The sequence below is a fragment of the Camelus dromedarius genome, chromosome 6 (genome assembly GCF_036321535.1).
Source record: "Camelus dromedarius isolate mCamDro1 chromosome 6, mCamDro1.pat, whole genome shotgun sequence".
In the NCBI taxonomy this organism is placed as follows: Eukaryota; Metazoa; Chordata; class Mammalia; order Artiodactyla; family Camelidae; genus Camelus; species Camelus dromedarius.
Window position 1 is genome coordinate 35,013,983 of NC_087441.1, and position 21,248 is coordinate 35,035,230.

The following is a 21,248-nucleotide window of genomic DNA, read 5'->3' on the forward strand; positions in this document are numbered from 1 at the left end:
GATAATCTGCTGTCGATCTCATCTGTCCAGTGCCAAGTGTTGTGTGTTTAGCCAGCCCCATACCCCCAGGACGGGAATCTCTCCCTCACCAGTGGGGTGAACAGGAGGCAATTAAAAACCACCAGTGTCATGAAACACATGATCTGCCCAACCATGACCGAGGACACCCAGTCAGTTTTAATGAACTGCTCTTGGTAAACTTATCTGCTTCCATGATAGGATGAAGGCTGCCTGGAATGGAAGCAATAACTCCTGGCAGGTCTAAACTATGTCCCGTGTGGTACTTTGTTGTGTTTGTCAGCCACTGCTCTCTCTTTGGGCCCTAAAACACTGTCTCCAGGATGAGAACTGTTAATTGACTATACCCTAGCATAACCTGAGGCTGCCAGGTTTAGCCTGTGTTTGGCAGGTAGTCTGTGAGGCTCCCACCTGTGCAGGCAGTGAAAGCACAGCACCACATCCAGTCAGTGCTTCAGTCCTGCTTACCAAGGTCAGGCTAGGCCACTGCGTCTAGCCTGGGCACTGTCACTGGCCGCTTGCAAACCTACACAGACACTGTAACTGCACACCTCTGGGACAGGCCCAGAGACGACCTAATGTGAGGTCTGTGGAAAGTCAGGAGACCACCACCCCACACAGAATTAAGCACGGCATCCCCGCTGATGTTGCTGTTTGTGCAAGGGTAGCGACCTTGCTGGCTTCTTGTGCTGCTGCTTCCCTTGCCGCTGTTGCTTGTGCTCTCCTGACCCTCAGGGTTATTGAGGTGCACATCCATGATGGCCCGTGGCCCAGGGGCTGATGAAAAAAAAAGGGTGGGGGGAGGAAGGAGCATTTGGTACTCAACTGCTCTCCCAGTGCAGACCCTGCAGCCAATGCACCAAGGCTGAGGTTATAATCAGGGGCCTTATGGCCTCCATCCACGTCTCAGACAAAATGTGGACCCTATCCCAGGGATACTGACATTCCCTGGAGGAAGAGGTAGCCATCAATGACGGAGGCCACCAAGGTCCTGAACCTTTCCTCATACACCCAGAACGTCTGCATCACAGGTGACTGTGCACACAGAAGCTGAAAACTGCAACTCTACATGGCTAAAAACTCAAGATACTCCCAGGGAATTTGCACAGAGTTGGTGGGGGGAGCCAAGACAGGGAGCCTACACAATAGAAAAGGGGCCGTGGCAGAGAATGGTTTTGATCCATCAAGTGTGGGTTGTAGGCCCAGCACTCTTCCCCTGCACCACTCAGCTGCCTGTGTCTCTATTGCAACAAAGATCCTAATTCTTGGGCTTATAGGGAAACACTCATGGCACCCTGTGGCTCCATGAAGGGGTTAATTCAAACCTAGGGCCTTTAAACCATATAAATCAACAACAGATGGGAGGTAGACCCCAAATCCTCATAATACTAATTTGAGGGGCTCTGGATGAAACAACTTATAAATATGATCAGGGTGGGGAGGACCACCCCCCACCCCTGAGTATATCCAGTGACCAACAACAATAATAAGATAAACAAAATAAGGGAAGAAAGAAACCTGGATATGGGGAGGAGGACACTAAGAAAAAAACAACTAAAACAAAGGCCCACAATTTGACCCAATACAAAATTCAAAATTTGCTGAATGCATTTATATAGCAAATGATGAAAGGACGTCGATTGGCTTTTGTGTCTCATAGATTTTGAATTAACTTTAATATTTGCTGAAATTCACCAACTGGCAAGCTTTATGGCTTTGACCAATACTAGAGCTAAAATTATAGTCATACCTGGAGTTAAAACTAAACTTAACCATCACATCCCCCATAATGGGGGCTTTACTTAGGGGAGTTACTGAATATAAAGGAGAGGACAAACAGGTATGCTTCACCTTAATCATCAGAATTCTTGTCTTGCTTAAATTCCCCATGGTTATAGCACTCATTGTCCTAAAATATCCCATAGTAGGCATGGACACTTTGATCCAGTGAAAAATAAATTAAAATTAAATTCCTTGACACTTACAAACTGGTTTCACAACATGAGCACCCCTTCCCCCAGTTAAAATAGTTAACATGACTCAAGGTAACTTAAAACAGAGTCTTCAAGAGTTAAAACTTGTTATATAAGAGGAAGTGAGTGAGCAGTTTGTATCCTCACTGCTTCTTCATTTAACAACTCTATTTGGCCTGTTCTGTCTTTCTAAGGTTATACTAGATGTGGAACTTCCTTAAGAGGCTCAATTTCCTTAGGAATTAAGACCTCGTACTTTCTACACTTGGATTTCCTAACCCCATTCAAATTTCTATTGTTTAATCCTCCTGTCGCTCCACCCAGTGAGCTGGGGTCCTGGGCACCATTCCAGAGACTCATACATTGTCTACTGTCTCATCACATCTTGAATTCTCCCATCAATTAGTCAATGATTCAGTTCCCTCCCAGAAACTTAAAAATGAACTCCTGTGTCATCACCTTTCCCACTCTAAGATTTGTTCTCAGTTCTCTAGCCTCAGCTCAGAAAAGATTTTCTCTCAAAAAAGTCAAGTTATTTGCTAGAGATAACATTGACTTCAAGACTATGGCTCTTTGTATTTTAAAAAGCTAGTCAAAAAGTTAAGTGAGCTTTTATTCTAGATAATGTTTACCATTCCATAGGGAATAGTGTTTAGATAAAGCATTAAAGGAAGTGTAAAGGAGTAAAGAAGTATTAGCTGATAATTAAAATAATTATCATCTCTACAAACTTAAAACAGCTACACTTTAAATAGAGTTCTTACTTAGCAAGATAGTAAATTGCCTCATACACATTATTTCATTTAATCTTTATAATAAGTGTCAGAGAGAGAGAGAGAAATATCTCCATAATTCAAATGATACAACTAAAATTGAATCTTCCAAACTTTAGGAACTCACTCTAAATTAGGATTTAAGTGCTGTTACGTGTAATTCCAAAATGTGGACTTTTAATTATTTCATTACATTGCCTCCCTTCTTGAATCACAGACCCTTATAAATTTAGAATTAGAACAGAATATAAATAATGAGAGTAATAAAATTACAGATCCAGAACTCATCTAAAATTCACCTACTATGCTGTCTACCATATGCATGAATCCCTTCAACAAGAATTTTCTCCTCAAACCACATATTTTCCACAGTGTTAAACCAACTCAAAACATTGTTCAAGCAATTCATCTGATATAAAAACTTTAATTTAACTTTGAATCTTAAAAGTGGAGATCATACGATTGAAATAATATGCACAACTTTGAATAAAAATCACTTTTTGTTCTCTTTATACTTCTCATTAACTAGTATATAATATACATATACAGTATACTTATATAATCTGTGAACACACACATTCAGATGCCTTAAAATCCTTCCACAGAATAAAATGTAAGCAAATTCCTATTGCTGGCGGTATAACTGTATCTGTAATTTAATTATTATTATTTTCAGTTGTGCTAGTTTTACTTCCTAGATTATCTCCCATGTCACAACAATTGGCAGAAGTCACTAAAAAATAGTAAGCGGTCAAATATAAATGTTTACTTAAGGATTCTAAGATTTTTTTGGTTTAATTTTGACTGTGTTGTCTTTTTGGTGCATGTTTTCTTTGTAGTTCTTTCTGTTAAAATATGAAAATAAGTTCGCAATTTATGTAAAGACATTTCCAATTATAAAGTAGAGAAGTTCCCAAAGAATGCAGCAAAGGAAACCCACCATTAGATTCCCTGGGGGTAACTGACATTTGACTGCACTGTATTTACCAGATCTTTTAGTCACTATTATACAGTAAGACAAATAAATATGCATTTTACTGTAAAATTCTGAACTCTCCCCTGGAATGCTATAATTACAGTGTGGTGACCTTCTCCAAGCTGCCCTAGCTATATACACTGAATATCCTTTTAGCTCAGTAACTACTAAACCAGCAAGCTCCTTGCTTCATCCACCTGCTCTAATAGTGACCTCTTTTGAATTTTTTTCAGAAGCTTTGGGTATTTTCTTTTTATATCTTTGCCAGCATAATCACATTACATCCTGACACCAGGCAGTGTAAATTAATTCCTCTCTCTGTTAGGAGCCACTGCACAGAGAAGAACTAGATTTTTCACCTTAACAGTTGATTAAATTGTGGAAAGGAGAAGATTAAAAAAAAAAAAAAAAAGAGGCCCCTGGGAAAACTGTATCTCACCTCTGCCAGCCTGGAGACTAACACAGTGAGTCTGAAGCAATTTAGCTTTTCTTAATTTTTTTTTTTTAAGCCTAATGGGGGAGAGAGGGAGAAACAGAGGCAGAGAGAAAACAAGGGTGGGTAAAAAGCTTATTTACCTAAAATTAATCTTATTCCAGATGAACTAGAGCAGTATTTCCCAAACTTGTCTGTTCAGAAGATTCACATGGGAAGTCTGTTAACAATAGGCTCCCAGTGCCTTCCCTAGAGTCTCCGATTCTGTATGTTTGACACCATATGTATTGAAGCACCTAGGAGATTCTTACTATCAGGTAAGTTTGAGAATAACTGAATTGGAGTAAAAGTTGGGTCAGATTCTTCTCCATCTTTCTCTAATATTACACTGGAAAAAAAATCCATAAATGATGCTGCCTCAGTGTCTAATCACATGCATCATTCAAAAGAATGGACCATTTACTGGTGGTTTCTAATGCATATACATAGTCTCGGAAATCTCATCTAATTTCAGGCCTTATTAAAATTTCCTTGTAGTAAGTTAAAAATTAAATAAATTATAAAACTAACTCTGTCCAGACCTGCTTTATCGGGACATATACTGATGGCCTTGACTCCATCAGTCATCCCCTGGGCTCTTGCACCTTCCACTCTGATAACCAACCCTGAAGTTCACCACTACATCAGTTTAATATGTTGTTCACTAAACGTTCTATGTGGGTGACTTGTTTTACCCCCAGAAGATCATACCTCCTGGGAGGCAAGAACAAAGAGGGTCCAAGTATGGACACTGGATAGTAGGTCTTCAGTGAGTGCTTTTCAAATGAACTTCACATCGATCTGACTGAAATCCACATCATTTGCAGATCCTGTCTGTGCAGATGGGAGGCTTATGTTATAGAATTTGATAAATTACCCCGTGTTGGCATTTTAAGCATTGCTGCATTAAATCCTAAGCCGGGAGTGTTTCTCAACCAAAACAGACCTTTCAAGTCATCCTACCACTTTGATCTTTTTCACGTCAGATTTTTTGTTGTTTGTCCTTTGATGTTCATTTAAGGATGCAGATGAATTTTAGTACAGAAAAATTCCCCCAACTCCATTATAATTAACATCACTGAAGAAAACACTAAAAAACTGACTCTGTTTATAATAATCTAAAATTAGTATAATTATAATTTTTCAAAGATCATCACTAATAGGTGTGAGAAAAGGAAGGAGAAATACGCTGATACATTGAAAATAGCAGAAAGAATTGTTCACTAAAGCTTGTTGACACTGGAGAGTCAGTTTGAGAGGCCAGAATGTCTGGATGATATTGACTAAGATGGATCAGAGATTGTAAAAAAAAAAAAAAAAAAAGGACTAAGAAAAGGGAAGATTGAAGATCTTATTTAAAAATTCAACTAACATTTGGGGAGAGGACATCACTTATAGTCTTCTGAATTTAAAAAATCAGAAATAATCTTTTGAAATGTGAGCAATGTAAAACAGCTGTTTTTAATAGGACAAATACTGGGAATGGACATATAAAGGCCATGAAGTAAGGGAGACACTGCATGATCACTTTAGAACACGTTTTAGAGGACAGTTTCACTATAACAGTATGTCCAGCCTCTGATCAACTGTAGACTCTCTCAGAGAGACTGATTTGCACCCTTCACCATCTTCCTTCATCAGTTCTCCTCCCTAGGCTCCACTCCTGCCATAGAACTTACAGTGTCCTCTTCCTCTTCATCCGATCCAAACCAGCTTTTGGGAAATATTTATTTAATTCATTCACAAAAGTATGCTCTACGCTTCCTACAAGGAAAACTCCAGACAAAGTCTTAGACCCATAAAGCAAATTGTTAATGGTGGCATGTCCACAAATTAGCTAATGGAAAAGGAGAGGTATTTGGGAAAGACTTTCTTGAGTTATCAACATTTTATCTTCTGCCTATTTTTAAGGTTGGTGGGGATGTTGGAGTCAAACCCGTGTTCTCGGTGCCACCAACTGCATAACATTGGGCAGATGCCTTAACCTCTCTGAGAATGTTTCCCTATTCCTTGTCATGCATTGTTTCCTCAATAACTAAAATATCCTCTTATTTTTCATTTTCAGTGTAGGCAGGAGAATCTACATTTTTACAGTTTTCTTTCTATTATTTGATTCCACTTACCTTACACACTTAAACCCTCCTAAACTTTCTAATCATCTATCAAAAATAGCCAAGAATGAAGGGAGAAAGTAGTAATTAAAGCATACACTAATTCACTTATAAGCTTTGTGTGTGTGTGTGTGTGTGAGCAAAACTGATCAAGAATCAGATAAGCCTTGTGAACAGTGCTTTTAAAAAAGTTTTTTGGGTTTTGGGTTTTTTGTTTTTGTTTTTGTTTCTTCATTGAAGTATAGTTGATTTCAACGTTGTATTAGTTTCAGGTATATGGCAAAATGATTCAATTACACTACATATATATTCTTTTTCAGGTTATTTTCTATTAGAGGCTATCATAAAATATTGAAAATATTTCCCTGTGCTATACAGTAGGTCCTTGTTGTTTATCTATTTTATATACAGTAGTGTGTATATGTTAATCCATATCTCCCAATTTATCCCTCCTGTATAATTGATTTATAAGCTTTTAAAAGACAACTTGTTTCACTTGTAAGACCTACGGACTAGGTGTATTTGTTCAATAACCTCAAAATTTGGAGGATAAATTTTACTAAAAATTTCAGAACTAGGTGGATAAATTTTACTGAAAACATTTTTCACTTGTACTGAAAAGTGTGAGCCTAGAGAAAAATCAAATTGGTATGTTTACGATGGCTCTTGTTTCATTTAAATTATGAGCGCTCTGGTTCACGTTATTCTTGTGTCACCGGGAAAACTGTCCCTGGGTTTTTCAGTCTCAGAGGAGTTAGCTCTTAAATCCCAAGCTACATACTCCACCCTAGAGTACAGAGGTTTCTGAAAATCTCAAAGCCTTGCACAATGGGGGCTGCAGGACAGTGACAAATGTATGTAAACATAGGTCATAGGGGACAAAGAAAGAAGCCCTCTGGCATTTTCAGAAACCCCCATCACAGGTGTGGAAAGAATGAAAGCAATACACGTGCTCACGAGTTTGGGGATTTTTTTGTTTGTCTGTTTTTACAACTACTTGTGTATGTCGCTTTCCCCAGCAGATCCTCTATGAAGCATGGACGGAGAGTGGAAGTGTCTATCTTCTGTAAACTTGAATATTCTTTACATTTTATAGTATTTTAATTTCCAAGATTAAAATTCAAAACCTGCTTCCCAGTACATTTTAAATTGAAGGCTTTCTGTAGTCTGAAACACCATGTTTCTCTGATGTACTTTTTTTTTAAGATAAGCTAGTCCAGTCCGAGCAGAATATTTTTGCTATTTTTTTTTTGTCCATAAGCATTTGTCCACCCGAGGCCCAGTGTTGGCCATTTTGCTGCTGCATTTATGCATGCAGTACACTCTTCTGAGCCTGAGAATCTTTTCTTTCTTTGAATCCTTTCTATAACCTGCCTCCAGATTTATCTGAAAAGCGTATGTTGAGTCATTCTCATCTGTGTTTTTCATGTACATAGTGGTAATTATAACTGTAAAGAGCATTTTTAGTCTTTTTAAAACTGCAGCTTTTAAATATGAGCTGCACTCTGGCACACTCTCTACCTTTAATTTATTTCAGTTGTAACTTCCATTTTTAAAATTAAGGGTAGTATGGAAACATATGATTCATTTCCTAATTTTGTTACCATCTATAACTGGGGGCAAGTGACTAACTTCTCATAACACATTTATAATGACCTGTGAAGTTTGGTAGCTGGGTGAAGATTAATAAGTGTGTTTTTGGCATTTAAGAATTTAGAGGAATATTTCAATACCCTAATTTTAAAACCTGAAATGTAACATTTTGCACAAGACTCAAATGTCTGTCTGACCTTGACTGAAGCATATCTAATCCACTTTCTTTTACCTATTTTACAATTTAATGGAATTGATGCAAAGTTAAAGTAATCAATGCTAGTAAAGACTGTCAAAAGAAACACAAAAAAATTGACAATGTATAAGTAACTTGGAGATATCTGAGAGTTAAGGGCTAAAGGAATTTGGTCATCAGCAAATTAATAAACAAATATTAAACAAACAAATGAAAAAGCAACCTTGATTTCAAAGATGAGGCAGAAACCAGATTGCTGGTATGATGGAGATCCTGTTAATTTCAGAATCGGGTTTAGACATCACAACATTGGACATATGGACAGTACTTCACCCACAATAATGATAGTTTCTAATTCTTTTAAGGATAAAAACTACTTTTTAACATCAGATCACTAGTAGATACAGTGGGTGTAATTTGTAAGGGAAAAGGACCAGCCTTTAAGGGGTATGTGGGAGACAAACGTAGACCTTCTGCTATCCTGCTCTATGAGGGTCAGGTCTTCATGTGCTCAAGGGCAAGTTTCTGATTGTAAAGTCTACTAGGGCAATACATGTCCACATCTTGACCTTGAGCCTTGCTTAGCAGTCAATCTGTGTTCTCCTAAGGCTTTATAAAAAAAAAAAATTCACTTCTTGGGTTGGAAAGTCCTCTTGATGGGAAATAGATTGTTAGGGTGGAAGTGAGACAGGAAGGAAGGGGGTAGGGCACAGCCATTCAAGGAATGACACAGAAATTAACACTAAGATGGTGGAGATTCAACTCCCAGTAGACCTTGAGGCCCAAGATGGCAGGAGATTTGACTTCTAGTAGACCTTGAGCTTCATTATATGCTCATTGTAATATATTAGCATGGTAAATGGCACACCCACAGGGGCCATGACAGCTTCAAGGCTGACAGTAAAAGGTCAAAAAGTGGGAGGTGGCCCAAATCCTGGGAATCCCAGTCCCTTCCCAAAGGTAGTTGGAATAATCCTCCCACATGTTAGCATAAGAAGTTATCAAGCCCATAAAAACTAACAACACCGTGCCTCGTGTCTGCTCTCCCTTCTGAGTGAGATGGCCTGCACTCTGTCTATGGAGTGTGTAACTATTTTTACTTTAAACACTCATCCCCATGCCTCATGCCTCTCACTCCCTAGCCTTCCGAGACAGCCCACACTTTGTCTATGGAGTGTGTGTGTAACTACTTTTACTTTAAAATTGAGCACCCAATCTCGCACCTTGTGGCCTTTCTCTTGCCTTCTAAAACAGCCTGCACTCTTGTCTATGGAGTATGTAGCTCTCTGAATAAATCTGTCTTTACTCGACTGTGGCTCGCTCTTGAATTCTTTCCTGTGTGAAGCCAAGGACCCACACTTGGCAGGGCGTGTCCTAGGAACTCAACTGAGACCTGGGACACAGCCATCCTCTCTCCCCACATTCTTTTTCCTGTACCAGAAGGAGGCTTAGTTACATAAGAATTCCACTTTGGAATGATGAGATTCAGACAATAACACTAGTAACACTAATTACTTACTACTGCAATTTAAATGTTGTATTCATTGGGGTATGAATTGCATAACTGCCAAAATATAACAATCATAACATATACTGATTTCTCTATGTGTAGGGAGAGGGATTCCAGCCTAGGTTCCAGGGAGGCAGAACAAGATTGCAGTAATCATGCCTGTGGAAGTGGGCAGGACACTAAGGCGAAAGTCAACCCAATTGTGCCCACTCGCAGGGGGGGAGCCCTGCGAGTGGGCACAATTAATGGACTCTTGTAGTCATGGTGTTGAGTATCTAATTCTAGGTTTCCCTTTTCTGCACTATAATTCTTTCATATTATCTTCAAGTCTTCGGTAACATTTACTACGCACTATAACCATCTTAGTGCTATCTCTGCTGTAGGCAGCAAAGGGCGTACCCTGAGGACCAGCTAAGGTGACACAGACTAGAGAGAGATGCAGCAGCATCAAAAGCTTTAGGAGACGGCAGAAAGGGTGAGCAGGGAGACCAGAGCTTCAGGCCAGAAAGAGTGACAAGTAGCAAGCACCCAGGAGAGACTCAGAGAATTTGAAGGGTCTCAGAAATACTAGGTGTGGGGTAAATAAACAGAAAAAGACTGTACATCCTATAGTATGAGTGCTATGACCATGTTTATTGAGGTTTAATGCCAAGATGACTCCTCAAGGGTGAAAAACTTACATTTTCTAGGTATCTGTTGATTGAGAAAATATAAAATAGTTGAAAAGGTACTATGAAATAGACATTTTAAAGAAATTAACTCTTATTTTTATAACAATAACCTATATACATTTGAAAAATGGTAGTCTACATGGTATGTGACAGTATTTATTTTGTGGATCCCTCCAATAATTCTGTAGAATTCTAGGAGATCAGGATCCCCTGTTGGCAAATACTGGACTGTACCAAAAATCAAGTCCTTGTGGCCAGTACTCTGTCTCCTGTAACAGTCATAACTTGAATGGTTAACATGTCAGCCTTCCTCCACCTACTTTTAATTCCCCTCCTCTTTCCTGTGGAATTCTAGGCTATTCAAGCTAAAGAAAAAAAAATTGTTTAACCCTCATCTAATCCAAGCCCCTCAGTTAGCTCTCTGAGTTTGAAAGGCTAGATAACTATGATTGTCAAATTTCAGTAGGCAATTCCAGGGGGTCTCAGCAATGCATGTGTAGAATAGAATGCAAAAATCTCTCTCACTAGATTCTGTCCCACAGTCCAATCATTTATTCATCCCAGAGTCCTGGGAGCCTATTTTGAGCACTGACAGCCCACCTCCACTTAAGGGCTGTGGGCTGACACATTTACTGCATCCTTCCCCAGGCTTTATCCAAGCCTCATTTGTTAGACTATGCTAGTCACATGGCAGAGAATTGTTCTTGAGGGGGAAAAAATAAGATATCACTCCTGAAAATTCTAAATTATTTTCAGCAAGGCTAGGATGGAAAATCTCATTTAATTAGCAAGTGCAATAAAGATGTGACGTTTAAAAACAAATTATAATACATTTCCAACCTTTATTGGAACACAATGATGACATATTGTTCTTTTATAGTTGCCATTTCCAAGTTTTAATTGCCCTGGTTTAATTGGTATAATCCAAAAAAATGTCAGTTTAGTAATTACCCCTATGCTGTTGGAAATAGCTTCATTTACCAAGCAAAGAAAAATTGACTTCAGAAAGGGAAAAACCAATTACAATATAATACCAGGGGAAACACTATATCATCGAGGTATTAAAAAACAATATTGTATATGACTGAAGCTCAGTTTATTTTGCAGAAAAAAAAAGTTCTTTTTCAATTTTAAATAGTAACGTACCAAATACACAATCAACTATAAAGTAGCTAATTCAGAATCATGTTTATTCATTTATAAATGTATTAGTTAACTTGGAAAATATATACTGAGTGCCAATGATATGCCTGGCAAAAGAGTTATATAACTACTTTCATGGAACCTAATGGGTGAGAAAAAAATAATCAACACAAATTTGTGTACGAATACAAACTGCAGTGATTCTCAGATGAAAAGTAATGAGGGCTTAAGTGAGTGTATCAGGACCTGACGCATTGACAACACGAACTGAGAGATGGAGAAAAGGAGCAGCTGGTATACAGGTAAAAGGAGAGTATTCCCAGCAGAGAAGAGCACAGCACATTCCAGGAACTGGAGGAACCAGTGTGGCCCAAACACAGAGAAGAAGGTGGGAAATGGCACAAGACAGAGTAGCTCAATTAACAGGGGCTGCATCACTGACGCCTGTTAAGGATTCGGCTGACTATCCTAATAGCACTGGGAAGGTATTGAAGTCTTTTAAGCAATAGTGTGATGATCAAAACTGAACATTAAAAAGATCACTCTGGCTGCAGCAAATGAAATAGATTGGAAAAGAAGAGTGGATTCAAGAGATGAGTTTCGAGGCAGCTGCAGTTTTCCGAAGAAGAGATAATGATAAATTAGAAGGTAGAGTTTATGCCTTCGATTTAACCATCCATAAAGTCTAAAGTTGATTGTGTTCTACAAGTGACCTATTTTCACAGAATTAAATGCGTCAGAGCTAAAAGGAAAGCAGAGTGATATAACAGAAGGTACGTGTGCTTTAGGATGAAATACACCCGCTTTAGCATTCTGGTCTGAACTTTTGGCTCCACTACTTATTAGCGGAGGCATGTTATGTGAGGCAGTCAGCTCTCCGAGCCTCAGCTCCTACATCTTTTGAATGCACATAATACCTCCCACAGTTATAAAGATTAAGTGGGACAGTGTGTGTGGTATTCTCAGCATGTGGAGGGCCAGTTCACACTGAAGAGCCCCAGGACAGAGCAGCGGGGCTCATCCCCTCACGTTAGAGATCGTCATCTTCCTGTTGGAACTTGCTCCTCCTCCTGGGTTTCTTTCGCAGTGAACAGCACTATAATCCACCCAGTTGCACAAGTCAGAAACCCAGCAGGCGTCCTTTTCCCTCACCCTCCGTGAGCATCAAGTCACATCAACGCTATTCTCTAAAGGGCTCTTCAACCAACGCACCACCTGCTCTGCTCACCCCCCGTCGCTACCTGTTTAAGGGCATCGGCCTCTCTAGATTAGATGATACCCGCCATTCGTTATCCGGCCTCAGTTTTGTGGGCCTCTAGTCCGTCCTCTACACTAGCCATGCAAATATGACTATCTCAGTTCTCTGACTACTCCCTTTATGCCAAGAAAACGTCACCCAGCTCCTCAGCATGACTAACGCACCCTCCCCAATGTGTACTCAGCCTACTTCCCAGCCTCGCCTCTTGCCACGCCTCCCTCCTCCCCTCTGGTCCGGCAGCCAAAGGAAACTGCTTCCCATTCAGGACTTGTAACTCCCACACCCACATCCTTCACCCCCATATTTATTCAGGCCACTGGCAGAAGCTCCTCCTTTCAAAGCTTCTCCTCACTGGGTCAACAACTACTCAAAACAGAGGCCTTGGCTCAGAAAACACTTTGTTGAGGAGGCACTTTTGTTCCACCTGACTGTATCCCAAGTATATAGGACAAACTATAACATGAGTTTCATTATTTGAATGAATTGAATGAGCAGTCAAGTGAGACCTAGGGAATCTGACTGCATTGGCCGAGGTCACACAGGTTGGGGTGATACCATGAGGAGGAGACTTGGGTCTTCCACCACAGGTTACAGTGTCCCTTTCTGTCCATCAGGCGGACCTTTGCCTTGTTAATCTCAATTGCATTAGCTCTCCTCATTAAGTCTTAGAAACATTCTCTTCCCATCATTGCAAAATGTTGCAAATTTATACTGAGGGCTGTAATTTTTGCACTTAAAACAAGACTACTGTCACCTCCTCCCAAAAGCCTCCTTAGATTCCCCTAAGAAGTGGCAGCTGTGGCTCCTGTGACACTTTCAAGCACTCCTGCACCATTTTTATACTAATCTCCCTCCCTGTGATACTGTGACCTCTTCTGAAACTAGGACCATGCTGGATTCATTTTCCATGTAAGACTACGTAAGACTGTTCTTGGGAGAGAGTGGTAGTATTTAATAGTTGTTGAATGTAATGGCACTTCAGAGCTGACCAGTGTCCAAATAAGAGCAACTGAAGTCAGGTAAGAGATGCCAAGACAAAGAAGGTTACAAGAATGGTACAGACTAAAAAGATGATGGCTCTGCCATCAAGAGATATGGTGTTTGAGAAAAGGCACAGATGGCTCTGGCTGAGAAGAACCCAGAAGGTGACTGAGAAGACGGTGCCCCTGCTGGAACGAGCTGACTCTCCCAGTGAGTACCTTCAGTCCCTCAGTGACCTTCCTTCGTCTTTTTATTAGGACAGAAGACTGGAGTCAAGAAAGAAAAAGCTCTCCCTTTCAAAAAGCTGGACAGGTAAGCAGGAAAGCTGACTCACAGAGCACTTTCTACACCTGCCGGCCAACACTGGAGAAGCTGGTTTCATGGGTGTTGCAGGTTCCTCAAACGGCAGAACAGTCAGCCAATTGGGATGGAAGAGAGGTGGAGCTGGGGGTGGAAATCCAAGTGTTAGTCCTAGTCTTGCTTGTGGCCTTGGGCAAATCTCAGTTTCCTCCTCTGTGAAGTAAGACGTTTGAACTAGATGGTCTCCCATGGTCCTTTCTCCTGCAGGGATTCTTTAATATCTGGGCTCAGCACTTCGATTTACTTAAAGCAGCTACACAACCAAGAGTAAGAAGATGGTCAATCTGGTTAATGCATGCAAATGCAGACATGCACCCTCAACCTTTCATGCCTGTAACTTGATCTGGACTAGCTGAAGGATGTCTCAATAAGGATATCTCCTCATCCATATATAGTAAGCACAGCTAAAAACTTTATGAGGGAAAAAAAAAAAAGAGACATGGTAAGGCTGTAAAGCAGTGGTTTGCAAATATCAAAACCAGTGAGGCAACTTTTGGAAAACAAGTTCCAACACCTTGCCCCAGATCTGCCAAATCAAAAATTTTAAGATGGAACTGTAGGAATATGTATTTTTCACAAAGCTCTCATGTGACTTTGGTGATCAATTAGTTTGGGGCTCATTTTTAAAGGAAAATTAGTGTTTCTCAAAGGGTAGCCTGTAGATCAGTTTTGTGCGAATTATCTAAGATGCATGTTAAAAAAATACCTGGGAATGTGGCCAAAATTCTTTCAGTGATTTTGTACATAGCTTATATATGCTGACAAATGAAATCACTATTTGGACAAAACCTCAAAGTCGACAAAACAATATAGTAAAGAGAGAATTATGATTGCAGTATCGGTCTATTTTATCATTATTCTTCATATTGTAATTCATCACTTCATTTAATCCCATAACAAATCTGTGACATAAGCATTTCTACCCTCATTTTACTGACAAATGGAAGCAGTAGAGTTCAGGTAACTTCCCCCAAAGATTCATAAGTGAATACACTGGAACTGAAAACTAATGTCACACAGCTAAAGAACAGCCAACACTGCTATTGATCTCAGCAATTACGAGTTCAGTACAACCTTTTAATTAAACAATTTGCTGAGATCTTATCTGATGAAGCAAGTTAGCAACATGTTTCAGTTCCTGTTGGTTGGTTTTATTAGCTACTTCACAAATGTGAATGTCATTGTAATAATCATAGATTAGCCAAGATATAATGATTATTAACCACTAAGCAACAATATTTCAGGGATGTCCTAGAATCATAAAATGGTCCAAGGTAGTCATCAGTTCTAGTCAACAACCTTCAAACACAAATATTTACTGCTGAGAAGCCTCCCAGAAGTATGCTGTCCAAGGTCTCACCCACCTGGTGAGGAACCCACCCAGCTCCAGACTTTAGTCACCTGACTCTGCTTCATTGACCTGTCTTGATACCACAGGCCCTGGACTGTGTGCCCTTCAACTCAGTATGCCAACTTTTTGCTTCACTGTTAGAATAAGGACTACATTAGACTTGAAATGTCTTTCGCAGAATAAAATATAAAATGCTATTACAACAGATACATTTTTAGGACAAAGCTTCCCCCACTGATTCTTCCCTCACTGATTCTTCTCCATTCATCTAATAAAATACCTGTTTGTGAAAAGCTGTGCTTGTCTTGATCTCTTGCTAAACTGAAACAGGAGAGGTCTCCCAGATTCCCTCTTCCTGAGTTGACCATTTTGGGGTATAGCACAATAACAGGCATTTCATAAACATGAAGAAACCGAATGGACCAAGCTATTATGAGATCAAGTTTTGGTTTTTTAAAAACTTTACTAAAAGCGTTAATGGAAAATACAACATTGTCCAAAGCCATCTAACTTTTTAACAGAATTCAAATTATTCCCTTTCCTGTGTTCATACCCAACCACCTTCCTCTTCCTTCCCATTGATGTTACAGATTTTCTAAAATATGTGAACACACAGGTATTTTCACAAAGGGGAAAAAGGAAAGAAGATGACATCAAGAAAGTAGAATGCCAAAAAATAAATCCAGCATTCGCTAGCTGTAGATAAATTTGGTGAAGATTTCCTGGTTGAGGATTTGGTTTCTTTGCTTTGTTTTCTGAAGGGTGATTTTTGTGTGTGTTTTACTCTCACTCAAATTTTGCACGCCAACTCAGATTGCATAGTTGTATCCTGTCAAGTGTTTTACTGAAGAAGTAATCTCTTCCACAAAATCAGTATCTAATTTCCTAAATAAAGAAGAAAATGATACTTACAAATCTCTGATTAAAATATGCTGTTATTTCTAAGGCAGGTTCAGGAAGAAATGCTGATAAACCTTTTTTCCTGTAAATTAAAACAAAACAAAACAAAACAAAACTGAGAATCAGAAAAGGCGAAAGTCCAGTTAGATTATCAAATTTTAGTCACTGTGTCTTTCTTTTTAACTTAAAACTGGTAAACACCATGCATGGCTTGCTTGACTTTCTTGAGAAAAGCAGAACCTCCAATTCCAACAAAATTTTCTCTTTAAAGTCAAAAGGCTTCATTTCAAATAACAAGTGTCAGTACACAGAATTGCCAGCTACAAAATTAAATGAATAATTACTGCATCATTGCTATTAGGGGTTAATGCCAAGTTGAGAAAGTCATCACGTAAAAACAACCGTTCATTACAGCAAAACTTTGTAGGCATAGAAAGTGACTATAACAAAGTATATGGCATGACTGTACTTTTGGGAGGTTGTAGAAACACACTGCACTTCTGGAATATGACTGTGGAGAATTGTACATCTTTCTTAAGCACCTTGAAGCATTGTACCAATATTCCCAGTATCTACATGGGAGCCATGTGAAAGCAGCCCAACCACCTTGCTCCTAGAAATAAAGATAAACTACTTTCGTATAATTTCTCTTCACAGATTGGGCCTTGTACTTCAGGGCTGGGCATCTGACCCCAGAAGGGTGAAAAATAATAGGGGTATAAACCATGGGTATTTCCATTAGCCACTGACAACAGCAGTGTGCTTTGCAAACACCCTCCATCACACTCTCACTGCTCCAGTTCAGCCTGCCATTCACTCTTACTAGACTATTGCAACAATACCCTAAATGATTTTCTTCTATGCATTCTTGCTTCCTGAAAATCCGTTCTTGACACAGATGTTATGTGGAATTATTTCAAAGCAAGTCTACTCAAGAGCATTTTATGATTAACTAATTTTTCACAGCCTTTCCATCCCCTGCAGGATCAAGTCCAAGTCCAATCACAGGGTGCATGGTGCCCTCTAGGAGGTGGCCCCAATCTACCTCTCCCTCATTTTTACCCATGCCAGACTGCACTAGTCCTAAAGCTCTGCAGTCACACTCTACCAGTGGTCCCCTGTGCCTTGTTTATATTGCCCTAGCAGCTGTGGTTCTTTGTCCTCAATGCCCTCTCCATCCCCTGGCTAACACATATTCATCCATTCAGGGTTCACTTGGGCAACCCTTTCTCAGAAACCTTCCTTGCCCCCTCACACTAGGTAGGTTCCTTCCTCTGTGCTCTAAAACACTCCGGTATATCTCTATTGTTGAACTCATCACCTATATTATCAATCTCTGACTAGGCATGCCTTCTCACCTCCACCTCACACAGGTTTTTTTAAGCCTTTGGAAGGCACAGATTGTGACTCATTCATCTCGCACATGGTAGGAGGGATGCAATAAATCTGTTGAATGTCAAGGTGTGTGAGGTGCTTTTCAGACTCAGAGCTGCCTGAATGCATACTTCATCACCGTGGAAGAATTTAAAAATCCAAAGCAGACGTCGTTTAACCTTGTTTCTCTACCCTGCTTCCTATATGGTTTTCACTGTTCCTCTCACTGGGTATCCGAGACTGTTTCCCTTTAAATGAGTCCTATTTTTTCAGGCTGAATATAAGGAACTGAGAAGAGGAAGAGAAAAATTAATGAAAAAATGATCATATGGGAAGGAGTAACAAAATCAAAAAAATTAAGCTTCAAAACTTTTGTAATATATATATGCAGCCCTCAGAGAAAAAGATTAAGAAACATACTTTTGTAGTCTTAATTTTTCAAACATTTGCATATGGCTCTTGGCAAAGATGTAGTAGAAACTACAAGCAGGAATCCAGTTTAAAGACAGTTAGGTAAAACTAAACATTGTTATTGGTGTTTTTAAAAATACATGTTTTTAGAAAAATATTTTTATAGCTTTCCCATGATTAAATTTTTATTTTAAGAATTTCTACCTATCTCTCCCCAGTGTAATAGAACCAAAAAAGAAAGAAAGAAATAGAAGAGTGACATAGCTCTTTTTCCTCTCTCCACTTCTTTGCAGCTTACATTACATTCAAATATACTTATGTAACGGACTTCCTCACATACATCAAAATTCAGATTTATGTGGGATATGCTAAACCCCAATATGTTAAAGTTTAAGAGACAGAGAGTTTCTACTTATCCTTTGAATTATCAATTATCAAAAATTTTACTAATAGAAGTAATTCCTGAAAAGGTTTCAAGAACAGTGGCATGCCCCAACAACAACAACAAAATTTGTTCTGAGCACACATCTCCTATTTAGAAACATTTATTTTTATAAATTGTAAGTATCAATCTACTCATGACTAATATAACTTGTATGTTATGTTATCATTACAATGTATGTTAAATACATTAACAGAAATTTAAAATAAAACACTGTAAATATAACCAGGTGTTCTACTATGTTCTTCCTGAACTTCCAGACTGGATGCAGAATTTGCAAGATGTTGCTACTACACAAGATCTAATTATCTCTCTTGGAGATATCTCTCCACTTTCTCTCTTGGAACTACAGTTAAATCTAGAGAAAACTTGGAGATATATAAGACAGCTAAGAAGATCCTTAAGGGGAAAAGGCCAATGGTCTCAGCAAAGGTTATTACATGCCTTGCAAGGGAATACATCACAATGTGGCTGGATCAGCAGAAGTCCCTCATACAAGAATCACATGCACACTTAAGGCTGTGAATTAGCAAAGGTCTTGAAAATCATCTAGTCCAGTGATTTTCAAACTACTTTTAAATATTTTTTTTCCAAATGAACTCTTTAGCAGGTGGCCAATCTTTAAGACAGATAACAACAGCAGGACTGCTCTGGCTAAGGCAGCTTCGGTCTCCACCCACTCTACCCACTTCCTGCACTCCTCTCCTCCAGGAGTGTAGTTTGAAAATTACTTGAACACACTGCCATTTTAGAGATAAGGCTACCAGGCTGAAGTTAGAATAAAGAACGGCTATTTCCAAACAATGTAATAAATAAAGCAGCTGAAATTATTAAGCCCGGATACTTTTTCATCTTCCCTTTTGATGTCTCTGCCTAGTTTTCATGGACTGGCTTCTCAGCACATCCCAATCTGATCTCATTTGCAAATAAAAAATTTAAAGTGTGATCTCGTAAGATTTAAGGTAAGTTTTGCTCCAGGGTTTAGTAAAACAATGAATACTTATTTTCTGTTCGAAATGTATATTTTCTAATGTGAAAATGCTAATGACTCAAGCAGTCAGCCATGTCAATACGCAAAAATTTGCATAAAGGAGAAAGATCCAGTACACCTCATATACAAGATTTCGGGGGTCCCCCAAAACCTCAGAAGTCAATTAATATTTTAATGCAATATTAAAAACATCAAAATTAGTGTGAGAAATCCATGATGATCAAATATCAAATTTTTAAATGAAAATTTGACCCTCTACTTGTATAACCTGGCCTGGCCTCTGTAATACCTAGGAAATGTGGTTTGGAAGATGAAGCCCAGTCAAGGTATGTTCTGCAACACAGACCCTCACACCTCAGGGTGTGGAACTGAAGATGAAGTTAAGCTGTTTGGGAAGAAATCAGCAACCAGGAAGCTACAACACACGAGGTAATACTTAGTCCACGTTTGCGCTGAGCTATTTTACAATTTCAGTGAGCTACTAAATCTAGTTATAGCTGCTTCAAGAAGCATTACTTTCTATTTTTGTCTTGTTTTTAAAGGCAAATCCTAGGTCTAAAATGTATAAAGGCCTGAAAATTCAAAATGTCAGGTGAACTTCATCCGATTCCTAAAAGCAAATTGAGCACTTCAACTGCCAAGACCCAGTTTTAAAAGGCAGTTCTTAAGATGCATTTAACCTCTCAAGCATTACAAAGATGAAAACAACCATCAAAAGATGAATCACTGTGACGTTAGAGAGCACGGACTTTCGTGAGGATGTTTTCTATCCACAGAACTCAAATGAACTAGCTTGGGAAAATAAATGACTCTGTGCCTGACACAGAGTAGGCACTCAGCACAGATTTACTGGATAAACAAATGAATTAATGAATGAAAGAAAGTTGAAAAAAGACCAGAAACAGGTAGAACAGGACCAGAGTATAAAGAGTTTTGAAACAAAGACTTGATGCTATGGGCTATGAAGCTGAGGTTTAACAAGAAAGAAAAAACATGGCTCTTTAAAAGAAAGGATGGATGAGTTGATAGTGAGCAAACAGTAAATCCAGCAGTAAGTCTCTAGAAGTAGTCTTGGCATTGGTGATAAAGGCCCACCAAAGGGGGAGACAGTACAATTGGAATAAGGAAGGTGTGACAGAGACTGCTGGTTGGCTCCCGATAGTTCTTCTCATCTTTATCTCTAAGAAATAGAAAGTTTGGCTGGGTACACAGCTAAGGGCCACATTACCAAGCCTCCCATGCTGCTAGATACAGCCATGCAACTGGAGTTTGTCATTGAATATGCGATGTATCCATTTCTAGGTTATATCTTAAAAGAGAGGGGAGTGTGTCCCCTCCCTCCTCTTTTCCCCTTTCTGAAAGCTGGACTGTATCTGTGGTGGTGAGCCATCATTTACCACGTGCCAAGGACGATACCTTGGGGATGATAAAGCAATAAGATAGAAAGAGCCTGCATCCCTAATATGGTCAAGCCATTATACCACCTCTGAACCATCTACCTGGGCTGTACACAAGACAGAACTAAATTTACATTGTGTTTAATCTACTGTTATTTGGGGACTTTATTATTAACAGACAAACCCATATCTTAATTAATACAGATGAATACAAGAAACATTTCAAAATGGAAAAATCCATGGTATGTGGTGACAGGCTGAAGTGAACGAAGGAGAGCAATGAGCTGAAACACTTCCAAGGTTTTATGTTTAGGGAATTGGGTGACAAAACTCTTAATAAAATAACA

The 21,248-nt window shown here is 39.1% G+C and overlaps 1 protein-coding gene across 5 annotated transcripts in view; it reads right to left on the reverse strand.

The window, feature by feature from the left end:
• Nucleotides 1–21,248, reverse strand: part of PKIB (cAMP-dependent protein kinase inhibitor beta) — a 98,613-nt gene that overhangs the window by 20,578 nt on the left and 56,787 nt on the right. For 4 of the 5 annotated variants that reach the window (XM_031456237.2, XM_031456235.2, XM_010979174.3 and 1 more), the window contains one exon: nucleotides 16,299–16,368. The gene's annotated coding sequence lies outside the window, so the exon portion shown is untranslated. Of the gene's footprint in view, nucleotides 1–14,009; nucleotides 14,120–16,298; nucleotides 16,369–21,248 lie in introns of all 5 variants that reach the window. The other variant, XM_031456236.2, reaches the window with a different exon arrangement.